Raw genomic sequence first — 15,341 nt, forward strand, 5'->3', positions numbered from 1 at the left:
TTAAAAAAAAAAAAAAGCCCCACTCACTGAGTGCTACCCAGCGGAGGGGCAATCTCTGCTACCCCACACTGCATGGGGGCCTCTGTCACAGCCCCCAAACCCATCCTCCCTCACTCCCCAAGCCCCACCACGGCTGCCCTATCTGGCCCAGCTCAAGCCCTTTAAAGAGAAAAAAAAAAGAGAAAAACCCCTTGACTCACCATTCCTACAGCGGCCATGTGGTGGGGGGCAGCAGGGAATCACCCCTCACCCAGCAGGAACTGGTGAGTGTGGGGGTTCTTTTTTTTTTTCCCCTTAAAGGGCTGGAGCTGGAGTGGGTGGGGCAGTGGGTTTGTGCAGAGTCCACCATGCAGTGTGGGGCACTGGGGGGCAGCAGGGATCACCCCCTGCCCGGCAGCGGGGCTTCCCCCCCGCCCAAGTGCCGGGAGCTGGGGCAGCCATTGCCAGGCTGGGAGAGCAGGCAGGGGATACCTGCATGATTCAGAGATTCAGCCAAATGGATTTGGGACAGTGATTTGAATCACTGAATCAAATCACTGTCCCCTGAAATCAGCCAAATCTGAAGCAAATACTAGCCATCTCGCACTGACCACTCCCCCCCACCCACATCACCGACAGCGCTGCAGCTGCCTGTGGAGCTCCCCGCCTGCCACCACAAACAGCACCACCACTGCTTGCGGGAGCTCACCATGCCCCCCCAGCCTCCAGGGGCACATGGCATTCATGGCCTGGGGTACCTCAAGATCCTTTGAAGGGTCCTGCAGGAAGTGTGAGGAGATAAGCAGATAAGGGCAGGCACAGACTCTCTCTGCCTGGGCTGCTCCTCATTGCCCAGCCCCTCTGCAAGGAGGTAAGCACTGTAATAAACTAGTTTTTGAACTTGGAAGCTGCTCAATTCACAGAAATTAGGAAGGGAGGCCTCAAGTTGAGAACCACTGGTCGGAGAAGTAAATCAAAGGTTAATGTGTTCAAGTATTAAAAATGAAAGGTGGAGATCAGAGGGCTTATTGTTTTTCTGTGAAGGGACAACACCAACATGATAATGCTTGAATTGTACTCTTCTAATCAAAGGAAAGGGGCTCCCTTTTTTAACTCTGAGTTTATTTGGGGGGTTTTTTGTTGTTTTTTTTAAATCAAACTCAAAAGGATTCCACCCCTTGATGCCTGAAACTTCCCTGAAATATTTGGAAGTAATCAGTTCTAGCAGGGGTGCTCAACTTCAGCTTCAGAGCCATGACATCTGGTCTGCAGGAATCCCCATAGGCTAGAAAAATTGGCAGGTGGGGAATAGGAGAAGCTCTATGCAGCAGGGTCCATACCTCCCCAGGCCATTATAGCACAGCAGGATTAGGACAGGCCTGCTTCCCACATCTGGATTGGGTGGGGCTGCTCCCTGTGTCTCCCATGTGTCTGATAGGGGTCCCCACTTCCCCCCATGCATCCAGATTGGGGCCAGACTATGCACCTCTCCTGCAGCCAGATCCAGACCCCTGACCACATTCAGCCAACAGCCAGACCTGACAATGCCCACCCCATGCGCAGGGCAAAAAGTTTGGGCACCGCTGGGTTATAGGACTCAAAAGTTACAGACAGACAAACTGAAATGAGATTTGATATTAGATGGCACCCATGGACTTCCAGGTTCAGCCAAAACCAAAGCTACAAAGAAAAAAATAGCAGGTGATGCGTCTTTCTGAGCAAGAAAATCTAGCCCTGGTTTGGTTTATTATAGGCCGATACCTACTTACAGATCTCCACTGCTTTTTGTTTTACAAAGTTCATGGACAATTTGCAAATACAAATATAGCACATGAGACATTTGTGCAAGAATACAGGATAAAGTTCACTCCTGCACAGATGGGCAACACAAAATATATGCACCATTCAACCAAGATAGACCTAAAGCAGGACTTAAGTGGTACATAGACCTTCTGCTGGGCTCTACCAACTCAGTAAGGAAAAAGAGAGGGTCAAGATATATCTTTGCTTCATATTTTTCTATTTCTTCCTGTAACAGGGGGCCTTCTCAGGGCCAGTCTACCAATGGCCCACCCACCTGTTTCTGGGCCACCAGCCTACCTTTTCCTGCCACATCTTGATGATATCTAATTAGGTTGTTAATTAGGCAGGAGGCCGCCCATTTCTTGCCCCGATGTCAGGGGGCACTATCTGTGGCTCCATTCCTCCCCTACACCACAGCCCAAGTCTCACAGATGGCATCCATGGATCTTAGCCTCACCAGCCCCACACTGGGCCCCAGAATCCTCTAGTCCAGACCCCTACAAGATCCCTCTACTCAGGCAGCCTACTCCACCTTCATTCTAGGCTACCAAGCTCCCTGAGCTGTTCCCTCTTATGGGTGTCGTCCCCCTGGGACCTTTGGCTACACAGGCCCTAGCATCACCTCCAGGCCAGTCAGAACCCTAGGCCCTCAGCTCTGGGCATCCCTCACAGTGGGCCCCTGGCCCTTTGACCCTTCCAGTCCTGGCCCCAGCATTGACCAGTCAAGGGATTTCAGGTCAGGCTTCTGAGTCTATAGCCCCACTCTCTCTCCTGGGTCCATCTTCTGGACCCTACTAGGGGGTAACCCACCCAGTTGTGGGAGCTGGGGTTATTAAAGCACCCCAACCCACATTTCACCAGGGTGGTAACTGGCCTGGTATTTCCTGGGGGCTCCCACACCAGTGTAAGCCCCACCAGGCCACCCACTCCCAGCAGGGTGCAGTTTTAGGTCATGCCCAGGACCAGGAGCCTCCAACCCTGCCCTTACCTCCAAGATGTTGCATGAACCAGGCAATGTTACTGCCTCACCTGCCAACAGCAAACTGTTCTGTTTATATAGGTGGCCAGAGAACTAAAATGGCCACCACAATCAAGCACCTGCTGGCTGCTTGGCTGAGCCCTTAAAGTGGCAAGCACCAACAGTGCCCTGCCACACTTCCTCTCCATAGTAGAGATGTCCAGATATCCTTGATGTGATATGTAGGGCCATCACACTTTGACAACATAAATAAGCGGATTACTTCAGAATGGTAGCAATGCATTTCTAGTGTCATGTTGAAAACAGAGACCCAACACTTGATCATAAAAGTGACATTGTGCCATTCAAATCAACCCAACCAAGGGAGTCCACCCATCAAATGAACGAGGAGAGATTTTATCAAAGCAGACAGCAACAGATGGAATCAGAAAGAACCCACGTATGCAGGGAAGGCTCCAGTTTAAAGCACACGTCATTTCCCAAGTGAGAAATGAGCAGTCAGAGGATGTCAGTGCTCCTTACAGTGAGCTGGAACAGTCAATACAGAGGCCTTGTCTTGGTTTCCTCAGCCTTGTTTAGCTTTTTGTTCTCCCTTTGCTGCTAAAAGCAAAAACCCTGTGGGTTGGGTGAGTGGTACAGGGTCAGCCTGTGGGCCAGATCCCATGTGGGGTTGGTGTGTGGGTTGAGTCTCTGGGTGCAATCCAGCATGCCTGCCTGACCTGACCTGACCCCCACATGCTGGTGCAACCCAGCACAGAGGGCCACTTTATCTGGCTTTTGGGGCTCCCCATGGGTCCATAAATTTGGCAGTAGGACAGCAGCAATTAACACTACCACTGCTCCCCCACTGCTGAATTTCTGGACCTCTGGGGAGCCTCACAGACTGGATTACATGGGTTGAGCACAACCCTGGGTTAAACCATCAAGTGTGCAATCATACTTTCACTGAGGACCATGGCAGCTGTGCCAAATGGAAATAGGAACAAGGTCCATAAGGCAAAATATAACATTGGCTATAATGTTAAAGTATCAGGGATAAACACTATGGTGGCTGAATTAGGATATCCAAGACTATGGCTTTTTTTCCCCAAGGATAAAAAAGCCATTTAGAATATAAGGCAATTTCATTGCTGCAGAGAATAGTTATGTATCACTTTGCATGACATCCATCATATTCTGAGCACTACCATGATAATTCAATAATATCAATTAATATAGAACAGCTTTCACTTTGTCATGGGATAATGTAGTAATTCTAACAACAATTATGTTGCATGGAAAAGAAAGAGAGCATCATAATGTTTAAATTTAAGTTCTGCAATCCCCAAACCTCTAGCTATGGCTGGAGAAGACAGCCTTCTTACCAGAATCTTGACATTTCTATTCTTTTTGTAAATGGGATTATTAAGCACTGGGCATATCTACACATCCTATTAATAATAATAATAAAATACTGCAAAGTAAGCTTTCCCTGGCAGGGCATCTACACATGAGCCCATTGGGAACAAATTTGTCCCAGACAGAAGCAAATCTGCTCCTGAGGAGAGCAGTTCAGGGCAGGGCTACTCCAGGAGGACCTCCAGGAGGACCTCCAGGCTGGGGGAGGGGACATTTTCCCAGCCCCATTCTCTGATCTGCCAATCAGGGCGTGGGGTTGGGAAGGAGATGCCTGGGGAAAAGGACAGTTTTCCTGCCCCCTGCTGTTTGGGCTGACTGGGAGTAATTTGCTTCTGGTCAGCAGTCTACATGTGCACTACTGCACAGTAGTTACCACATGGTTAATCTATTACCTGTATTTACAGGTAGTGGGCAACTGCACAGTAAACTAATCTACTGTGCAGTAAATGCTGCACACATGTAGATGGTGACACTTTACTTTGTAGTAGATTAGTCTCCTGCACAGTAAAGTGTCTTGTGTAGACACATTGACTGGTAATCAAATCAGTCTGTCTTATCTGCTTTCACATGAATGGGTTTCAATTACGTAGACAGTAGGGCTGTACAAAGCTTTGGGTGCTGATTCAATTCAGAGGAGATTTGGCCTGATTCAGTGCCTGCATCTCCAAATCCAAATCAAATCAGGGGACCAATCAAGAGGTCCGAATCAATTTGAAGCTCTCTGAATCCTTGGAAAAGATTCGGAGAGCTTCAATGATTCAGACAGTCCCTGCCTGCTGCATCAGGGAGCTGCAGCTGGATTTGGAGCTGGTAAGTAGAGGGCAGGGGAGACAGGGCTGGAGGAGGGGAGAGGGGACCGTGGGGGGACCCCCACCAGGCCCCATCCCCTGCCTGCTCCCCCAGCCTCCCCGACCCCTGCCTGCTCCCCCAGGCCCACTAAGGCTGCCCCGCCTGCCCCAGCTCCCAGTACTTTAAGAAGAGCCCCAAGTCACTGGCTCCTGCCCAGCGGGGGGAGCAATCTCCACTGCCCACCACTGCCCCTCGCTGCATGGGGGACTCTTCCATGAGCCCCCTGACCCCCCACTACGCTCTCCCAGCCCTCCCCCATGGCTGCCTCACCTGCCCCAGCTCGAGCCCTTTAAGAAAAAAAGAGAAAAACCATGCGACCCACCGGCTCCTGCAGCAGGCTTGGGGCTTCAGAGAGCTCGTGAAAGAGCCCCCCATGCAGTGTGGGGCAGCAGGGGGGGCATCAGGGATGGCCCTCCACCGCAGGAACTGGTGAGTGCAGGGGGTTCTCTCATTTTTTTCCCCTTAAAGAGCCGGAGCTGGGGTGGGCAGGGCAGCCATGGGCGGGGGGGCCTTGGGACAGCACGGAGGGGTTGTGGGGCGTGTGCAGAGCCCCCCATGCAGCATGACAGTGGGGGGCAGCAGGAATCGTCCCCTGCCCAGCAGCACCTGGTGAGCCTGGGGCTTGTTTTCTCAAAGTGCAGAGAATTGGGGCGGGCAGGGCAGCCATTGCCAGGCTGGCAGAGCAGGTGGGAGATGGGCCTGGCCTGGCTGATTCAGAGATTCGGCTGCTGCAGTCTAATCTCCAAATCAGATTCCGCTGAATTGATTCAGGACAGTGATTCAAGTCACCAGATCAAACCACTGTCCCCTGAATCGGCTGAATCCGAAGTGAATACTAGTTGTTTTGTAGAGGCCTAGTAGACAGCAGCTTCAAAGCACTTAACCTGGAAACATATTTATTCAATTTTAGGTTATGCTGACAAAGATAACTGACTTTCCATACTTTATGGAGAAATAATTGTCAGGAAAAATAAGAAAAACCTAATTGTGAGGAGGATTCTGTCCTGGAAAGGAAGCCTAAACCAATAAAAACCCAGGAGGGATCCTGGATTCTGGCCCCTGATCCCCATGGCTTTTCTGCAACTGGCATTTAATATTAATTGGATAAAATAAATAAACAGTAGTGGGACCAGATCCTGGCATACTGAGGATAGGGGCCAGCCTCCCTGCCCCATTCAGCACCCTTGTTACTGAGCCACAGCCCCTATAGTTTGTCTTTCTCCTGACCCCACACATCTTCCCCTCTTGGCTGCCCAGCTTCAAAAAGAGGGTGAGACTGCTCTGGGCAATGGCTAATGGTAAAAGTACTTACTGGAAAGTGGAAGATGCAGGTTTCCTCCCTGGCTGAAGGAGCCCTAAAACTTGGGTCTCCTGCTCTCTGGGCAGCTGAGGGGTTGTTGGCTATTAAGCTAAAAATGTGGGAGAGCTGCTGCTCTCCTCTGGTAACAAACACTTGCTAGTTGTAGTTTCTCTACTGTTAAATTTTTCAGATGTTCATAGCATTATGAGCATACCTGGGTGACTTTTTCCACCCCAGAGCCTACACGACCACAGTGCAGTTTTCTTAGCATACTCAAAAGATAAGCAAAGGGCAGCAGTAGCTACATCCAAGTGGAAATGAAATCCAAACTTTGCAAAAGTACCAAAAATTGCTGTTTCACAGGTACATAAGTACCACTTAGATGTGTAAAGAGGCAATAGCCTTTAGTAGCCTCATCTACATGAGATGCAGACTGCACAGTCATTAGTGAGCATTCATTTAGTACTTGTATAAAAAGTACTAAATGAACAAGTACTTGCATAAACAAATATTACATGAATTTAAATGGCTTTTTCATGCCACTTACTGTGCAGTATCCTGAGACTACTGCGCAGTAGTGTTGCATCATGCTTTCTGCCACACAACACTAGTGTGCAGTAGGCATGGGCTACTACACCGTCAGCATCTCATGTAGACATGGCCGCTCCATTTGTAACCTGACTACCTGGAAACTAGAACACTGAGTGTCCTGTAGAATCTAGCCCTTGCTGTGTACTGATCTCACCTCGAAGCCTGACCATGTCACCTCTAGAAGGATTAGGTTTTAGACCAGTGCTGTACCAGAACTGTGGGCCATTAGAAAGTAAATTAGCTCTTAAAAGTGGTGCTAGTGAAAGGAAAGCAGGGGGGAAGAATCACTGGTCTTGAAAGCAGCTGGAAAATTTCCTCAAAGAGCTGCTGGGGATTATAATAGTTAAACAGATGCCACTGTCATATAAAGCTAGCGTAGTGGGTCTATGCCACCTACCCTCACTTTCCTACCATGAGGAAAGAAAGTGATAGGGATGGAAGAAACATAGCTTGAACTAGCTATCTCTGCTCCAAAGCCCTTGGGGTGGCAGAGCAGACCTCCATAAGGTCAAACAAGCCTAGGATAGCTTCAGGATCAGGGTGCACAAAGCCCACTATGTGCTTCTGCTGATCAGAAACTGATATGCCCTGAAAGTCTATCTGAATATATAGAGCAGCTCAAATCTGTATCAAATATGAGGATATGATGAGGATTTACAGTGGGATCATTCTGCCAAGGCCTCTATCAAATCATTGTCATTTTGTCCTCTTAAGTCATCTTTGATTTTATTTGCCAATATTCTACTACAGTATGTGTATTTCATACAAAAATATGCAGCAGCATCTTGTCTTTAGAAAATAAAGAAATATAAATTTGAAGTCTGCAATTGTCTGTCCCCTGCTCAAGAAGCCATTGCTTAACGCTGACTCTCCATCCAGTTATTGCCCTGTCTCCAACCTCCCCTTTCTGGGGAGGGTCATCGCATTCCAACAGCTTCAAGCACATCTGGATGCCATTGGTTTCCTGGATCCTTGTCAGTTGGGCTTTCATCCTAGATATAGCCCAGAGACTGCACTCATGGCCTTGGCTGATGATCTTCACCTGGAGATCAACAAGGGAAATTGTGCCCCACTGATCTCACTTGAGCTTTCGGTGTCCTTTGATACAGTTGCCCACAAGATGCTGATAAAGCATTTATATGACCTGGTGGATATTTACAGGACAGCTTTGAATTAGTTCTGTTTTTTCCTAACAGAGAGGTCCCAGATGGTGGTGGTAAGCGGATGCTTGTCATCTCCTCAGGACCTCTCCCGTGAGGTCCCCCCAAGGCTCCATCCTGTTTCCCTGTCTCATTTAATATGTATAGGAGGCTGCTGAGTGAGACTGTGCAGAGATTTAGTGCGAGGTACCATCAGTATGCTGATGACACCCAGCTATAAGTCTCCTCTTCTGACCCTTCCCCCACAGTCTCAGTCCTTTCCCAGTTCCTGGCTGCAGTGGGGGGCTGCATGTGGCTGAACCAATTGAAACTGAATCCAGATAAGATGAAGGGGATGGTGGTACACAGACCACATGTTTTGGGCAGGATTGGGACAACCCAGTAATGGGGTTCAACCCAGGTCTCCAGGTGATGGCTATGGCTAGGAGTGCCTTTCAACAACTCCATGTGATAAGAAGGCTGCTACTTTCTTTCAGACTTTATTCTGACCACCATTATCCATGCCTTCAGAACTTCATTATTTCAAGGCTAGACTACTGCAACATACTTTACATAGGGCTGCCCTTAAAAACCATCAGGAAGCTGCAGATAGTGCAGAACATGTCAAACCACCTTCTGACAGGGGGAGATCACAGGGAGCATGTAACTCCAGTGCTCCTGGGACTGCACTGGCTCCCAATAGCTTTCCAGGTGCTAGTCAAGGTGCTGATTTTGACCAAGGCCCAAAAGGGTTTAAGCCCTATGTGCCTGAGGAACTGCCTTCTCCTGTATGCCCATCATGATCCCTATGGTCAGCTAAGAGCAACATCATACAAGTACCAGCAGCTGTTCTCCACAGTTGCTTCTCAGCGCCAGAACAACTTCTCTCTTGAGATTCACCGGAGGGAGAGCCTGGACATCTTTTGTAGGTTCTGTAAGAACTTATCTGAGCAGGCATTTGCCAGACAAAATTAGGATAAGGTATTGTTCATTGTAGGAGGTCTCTGTTTTATCATGAAGTTCCAGTTAACTTTTAAATCATATTGGTTCTCTAGTTGTTTTCCTGTTTTCTTATTGTTCTGCTTTCTTATTGTAAGTTGCCTTGAGCCTTTGTTGGAAGAGTGGACTATAAATCGGATAAATAAATAAATGCAAAGCTACATCATTCTGGGAGTATATTCTGATTCACGACTGAAATTCACTATCACTCCATCACCTCCATAACTGCTTATTCCTTAACTATTTTTACTATTCCTTAACTATTTTTACCACATTACTCTAGTTTTCAAACAACTCTAATGACTTCCCAAATGCTTTCAGGATGCTCTTCTAATTCCTCCAGTGATTGATTCAAGCCTGGCTCAAGGATTTTGTGTCTCTAGTCCCCTTACTTGTCCCTCCATGCATCTAGTACTGGCATCTTGGATCCTCCATATAATTTCACCGCTGCATTGAGAGAGTCTTCTCCACTGAATGATGACTTCATTACAATTGTTATCTTAAAACAACCTTTCCCATTATTTTTTTCTCCTGTTCTCAAATAGTTAGGTAACTCTGTAATTGCAATGTTGCACTTCATACATGTTTGGAGGATGCAGGCTGCATAAAAGCAAACTTGTGTAGCATTGTATTGTATCTTTGACAAAATAACTGTCCCTGTTCTGCCTTGCATATATGAAGTAATTTCACAATGATAAAAATATCAACAAATTGCCCAGCATACTGGTTATAGGTAATGCTGGTGATCATCAATCAAAATAAAGGCTGATTGGGTTCAGCTGGTAGTTGTAGCAGGCTTGTTTTTTTTCCCCCACCCCTGAATTTAGAAAACTAAGCTTCCAAATGGGCTTTGGAAACTGTTGAAGGAGAATAAATATGAACTGAGAGAGAACTTCCACTAAGTTACTCTTCTGATGAGATTTCCACTTAAAAACTTGAATATATTCTGATATGTAATAAATGCTTCAGCCTTGTATGTCCCATTTTAATTGCCTAGTATTTTCATTACTGACCATGATTGCAGCAAATGCTTTTCAACAGATACTTGTATTTTAATTTATCTGCAAATATAAATCACACATTATAGCACTTCTTTCCCCCTGGGTTAATTGAAGCAATTCTTTAAAAGTCCCTGAGCCTGATGATTTGAGAAATGTTCACTGTTTGAAATCTTTTATGAATTATAGTCCTTGGGTTGCATGCAGAATGATCTTTGTACTTATAGATAAAAAGATTTCTCATTGTTCCCCCAAATAAGACTATTTGAAGAACTTTCAGTAAGAAAGCACCCAAGCTCCATTTTTTTTTTAAAGAAAAATATTAATTCATTATTTTAAAAACCTGTAAGTAAAACAAGGAGCTACTGTTTGACTATTGTACCTTTTCATTCATAGTTGCTTAGAAAGGATCTTTGGCTTTATTATAACTTCTGAAAATGTGAGATACACAATTTCTTATTTTCCTCTCATGCTAATGTTTTTAACATAAAATCCAGAATGGCCAGTGATGCCAACAGCAAGTAAAAGGCCAGAAATGGCCAATGAAAAGAACTGGATTTAACAGAATATTTACTGTAAATGAATCCCATGGGCCAGCTGTCAAACCTGTTACGGCATCCATTTCACACCCAATGACATGCAGTAAATCTGATCCTAAACTCACAGTCAGGATTTTAGCCAAGCTGAAGGTAATTCCATTTCATATAAACACACAGATGGGTGCCACTAAAGGAGATTGGAGGGGCTGGACTTTTTGTTTGGCCCATTTTAGAAAGACGAACCATTTGCTAAAGTTGATCTTGTTATTTAGGACTATGATTTAAATGCTCCCTTCACAAATTTACCATTACCATTTTGTAGGAGGCTAATGTTGTTGCCTCCTGCTAAGCCTGAAGTGCAGCTCTTATTTCCAGAGATTTCCAGAGACCCACCTGAAACCGCAAAAATCCACGAGACATCCTTGACCCCAGTCTGCACAGAAAAGGAATCACATGCACAATCCAGCCCCATGTGATCACCATCCTTTCAGCACTAGGGTAATGTGGTGATAAAGTATAATGCTTTGGAACAGTGCTTTATAGAGTATATACAGTGCAGTCATGCCAAGCATGCTTTTGGTCCTCTTGTCCCTCTCCTGTTTTTAAATTTTTCCACTTTCATATTGTGAAAAAACTCTGAGCCTTTGTTGGGAAGGATGGAATGTAAACTGGATAAATAAATAAATGCATAGATAAATCATTACTATACCCTGAGATAAATATATGCTATCCTGAGATACATATATATCCCATCTTTCCTCTCTGAATTTCTCTTCAATTTATTTTTTGGAATCTACTATTTGAAAAACACATCAAGTCCTAAATGGATTGACCTTTCTGCTAATGTATATTGCCTAATGAAAGGATGCAATTAACTAATTCATATTGGAATATTGCACTTTCCAGTTCACATTTATCATCTCCAAATGCTTGATCTGGTTTGCAATCTTAAATTTTTTATTATTACCCTTTAAACTAAAGGAATAAGTCTTATATCTAATTACCTGAACTTACATATTCAATTAATAGATTAATTACCTTAATGAATATGGATACAACACTTGAGTAAGAGAAGATTGCTGCTCGGGAGTGCACCTAAACTATAATCTATAAAGATGACCCTCAAAGAATTTTTTTTCAATTAAACAAACTTGACTACAGAGTCCCAAGGGCATGGTGCCCATGAGATCTTATTTCGTTGAGGGGCATAGTCTCAGAAAGATATGTTTCTCATTCTTATTCTCCTTCTAACACTGCATACACAAGATGAACCCAGCAACAACACTCTTGTTTTTGAGGAATAGGCATCCAGTGGACACCACTCTGAATTCAGGATATCTGGAGGTAGCCAAGAGGGACTTTAATTCTGATTTGAGCACCTACAAAAAAGCAGGGAGGTAACTGTTTCATCCATTAGAGAAGGCAACCAAGTGAGCTTCTAAAGGATGGGTATGTGGTGAGGATAAAATGACCATTAGAGATGCCACAAGTGGGGTGGGAAAAGAAGGGCACTAGAAATAAGGTGATGGAAACTATTTCTACAACTCTGGCCATGTCTATACAAGCAGTGGACTGCCCAGTTGTTACTGTACAGTCATTTAGTACGTGACTAAGAAAGACCTAAATTAGGATTACCGTATTTCCAGTTCCATAAAAGAAGACCTGTCAAGAGGGCCCCCTTCCCCCAGTCCCTCAGCTCCTCCCACAAGCTATGCTGGTGCCTCTCAGTCCCAACCCACAACACCCCCCATCCCTACTGTAACAGGGGGAGTCCCTGGACACCTGAAGAGATCAATGCCTCCCCCCCAGCCCGTTTGGGGCAGTCTGCCCTGCTCTCATCTGCCATGCCTTTGATGTAAAATGAATGGATGTAGTGCAGAAGGCTGCCTCATTTGTGGCCCTGGTGAACTGGGCCAATTATACAGCTCCAAGCCATCCCAACACTGTGTCCCATGCCTCACAGAGAACATCCAAATCCACTACTCCCCTGGCCCCTCACTGGGCCACACTCAATGCTCTGTAGGCCTCAGTTCCCTCCCAGTGGACCTTGGCCCCTCAGGCCTCAAGTTCCTTCCAGTGGATCTTGGCCCCAAAGCCTTTCTTCTCCATGGGGTGACCCACAAGGCAGTGGAGGCTGAAGCCTTCCAGTACCCCATCCTTGCCTTTCACTGGAGAGGCACAGGTGTTGCATTTCCTGGGGGCTGCCCCACCACAGGCAGTCCCACCACACCATCCAACCCCAGCAGCGTGTAGTTTCAGGTCTTACCCAGGACCAAAAGGAACCCCCTCCATCCCCATAGTTCCTACCCTCATCTCCAGGTGTTCTAGGAGTTGCAGTCTTCAGGCGGTGCCATGTTACTCTTTTGGCTCCCCAGATATAACTGCCAGCCCTGCTCCCAGGGCCTGGGCTTATACTCTCCCTTCCCAGTCCTCCCCCAATCAGGTGGCCTCCTATGGTCAGGTGACTGCCTAATTGGGCCTGAACCCATGTGCCCACTGCTCCACAGCCTGCCTGATGTTCTTAAAGTGGCAGTGCACTGCCATACCTACTGCTGACCCTCACTCCTGACCCACAGACCCCTGGCTCTGCTGGTGCCCCTCACTGTTGACCCACAGTCCCCCCCCCAGGCTATTCTAGTGCCCCTCGCTCCTGATCTGCAGCCCCCCCATCCCTGCTGCTGCTCTCACTCCCAAGCCATAGCCCCCCCCCAGCCCTGCCGGTGCCCCTCACTCCTGACCCATAGTCCCCTGTCCCCCACAGCCCTGCTGGTGCCTCTCACTCCCACCCCACTGCCCCCTGTGTTATACAAATAGCATAAATACCAGCTTGATGTTAGTTAAATAACATGGAAATAGACTTTTGCCTATTGCTTTTAATCTTACGTATTTTTTTGAGTTTTGCATTGCCTTAAGAAGCTCATTTTGTATTGCTCGGTAGCTTGACAGAAGTGCTTGACCTTTTACTTTTTTGTATGCTGTATGGGTGAGAGTGTGTTTGTGGAAAAGGAGAACATCAGCTGGAACTGGCTGGGGCTCCCCATAAGCAGCACTAGAAAATATTATTTGTGGGGGCTGGGCAATGCAGAGTCCATCCACCTGGGCCTGCCCCTTCCTCCTGCACAGCCATTCCAGGGCCAGTGTGCACTGGTACTGTGCACGCAGTGGTGGAGGAATGCATGGCACAGGCACTGGGTGTGGGGCTGCGGCAGTGGCAGTATTGGAGCCACTGTAACCAGCCCAGTTTGTGGGGGGGTAAGCCCCATTAACTCCAGCTTTCTGCTGCCTATGGCTCTCATGCTGCACCAGGGAGCCTGGCCATGACCTCTCTCCCCCTCGGGCAGTGTCTCCTGGCCACTAGGGCTGTGCAAAGCTTCAGTCCCTGATTCGATTCAGTGGAGATTCAGCCTGATTTGGTGGCCAAATCTCTGAATCCAAATTGAAGCAGGAGACCCTTTAATCTCTCTGAATCAAATCAGAACCTACTGAATCGATTTGGAGCAATTCGGAAACATTTGGAGATTCAGGTATAGACACAGCTTTAAATGTTTTGTCTACAAGGTCTCAGGCAGTTCATGAATACTGAGATGATGAGGCAGATGGAGCATCCCACAGGAGTGGGGGGGAGCACCAGCGTGCTCAGCAGCAGACCCAGAAGTGGATCAGAAGCACTTCTGGTCCACTTCTGTTTCTGACAGGGAACACGCTGGGGGGCTGCCCCGTGAACCCCCTAGCTCAGCGACTGGTGCCTCCTGGGTCTGGGGGGGTACCTGGGGTCCCCCCATGATCAATTGCTGAGCCAGGAGGGGCATAGGGCCCCCCCCTCCGCATGCTCCCTGGTGGACCTGGAAGTGGACTGGAAGTACTTCTGGTCCACTTCTAAATTCGCCACCGAGCATGCAGAGGGGCCCCCCACACTCCTGTGGGATGCTCCATCTGCCTCAGCACCACAGAATTCATGAGCCATGCCTGGTACCTCAAGGTATGTAGAAAAAACATTTAAAGCTGTATCTATGGCCAAATAGCTGATTCTCCAAATCAGAATCATATCTTCAGATTTGGATTCAGCTGAATAGAATTGGGGACAGTGATCCCAATCAACAAATCGAATCACTGTCCCCAATTCGGGCCAAATCGAAATCCAAATTGAATATGGCCTGTTTTGCACACCCCTACTGACCACTTTGCTCCCGTGAGCATAGCCACTGGTCCCTTAGCCTCCAGCCCAGCCATGGAGCTCCCCACTGCCCACAAAGTGCCCCTTCCTGCCGCCTCCCCCCACTGGAGGGGCAGGCACTGCCTGGACAGCTTCCCCCAGTGCCACCAGGCATCAGCCCCCTTCACACACCCATCCCCCCCACACTCCTGCTACGCACACACACCCCCATACCCCCCCCCCCCATACAGCCCCCCAGACAGTCCCCAAGCCCTGGCCCTCTAACCCTGCCCCCATAGACTTACCTGCATTAGCTGCTGAGGCTGCTACCACCACCCTGCCTGGCTGCATGCTGACCATGTGTGTGTGCACACAGGTACAAGCAGTGCCCCCTGTTTCCAATCACCCTCCCCCCATTCCCACCAGTGAAGCAGAGTAACATCCCGGACTTTGGTTCAGATTTCACCTTGTTGAGCACCTTGTTGAGGTCATTTGAGCCCAATAATGGGACTGTGTGAAGCTTTGGGTGCTGATTTGATTCGGAGGAGATTCGGCCTGATTCTGTAGCCAAATCTCTGAATTGAATCAGGGGACCAATTTAAAGGTCTGAATTG

This window comes from Gavialis gangeticus, unplaced genomic scaffold (assembly GCF_001723915.1).
Source record: "Gavialis gangeticus isolate Ggan-Ray unplaced genomic scaffold, GavGan_comp1, whole genome shotgun sequence".
NCBI classification, from domain to species: domain Eukaryota; kingdom Metazoa; phylum Chordata; order Crocodylia; family Gavialidae; genus Gavialis; species Gavialis gangeticus.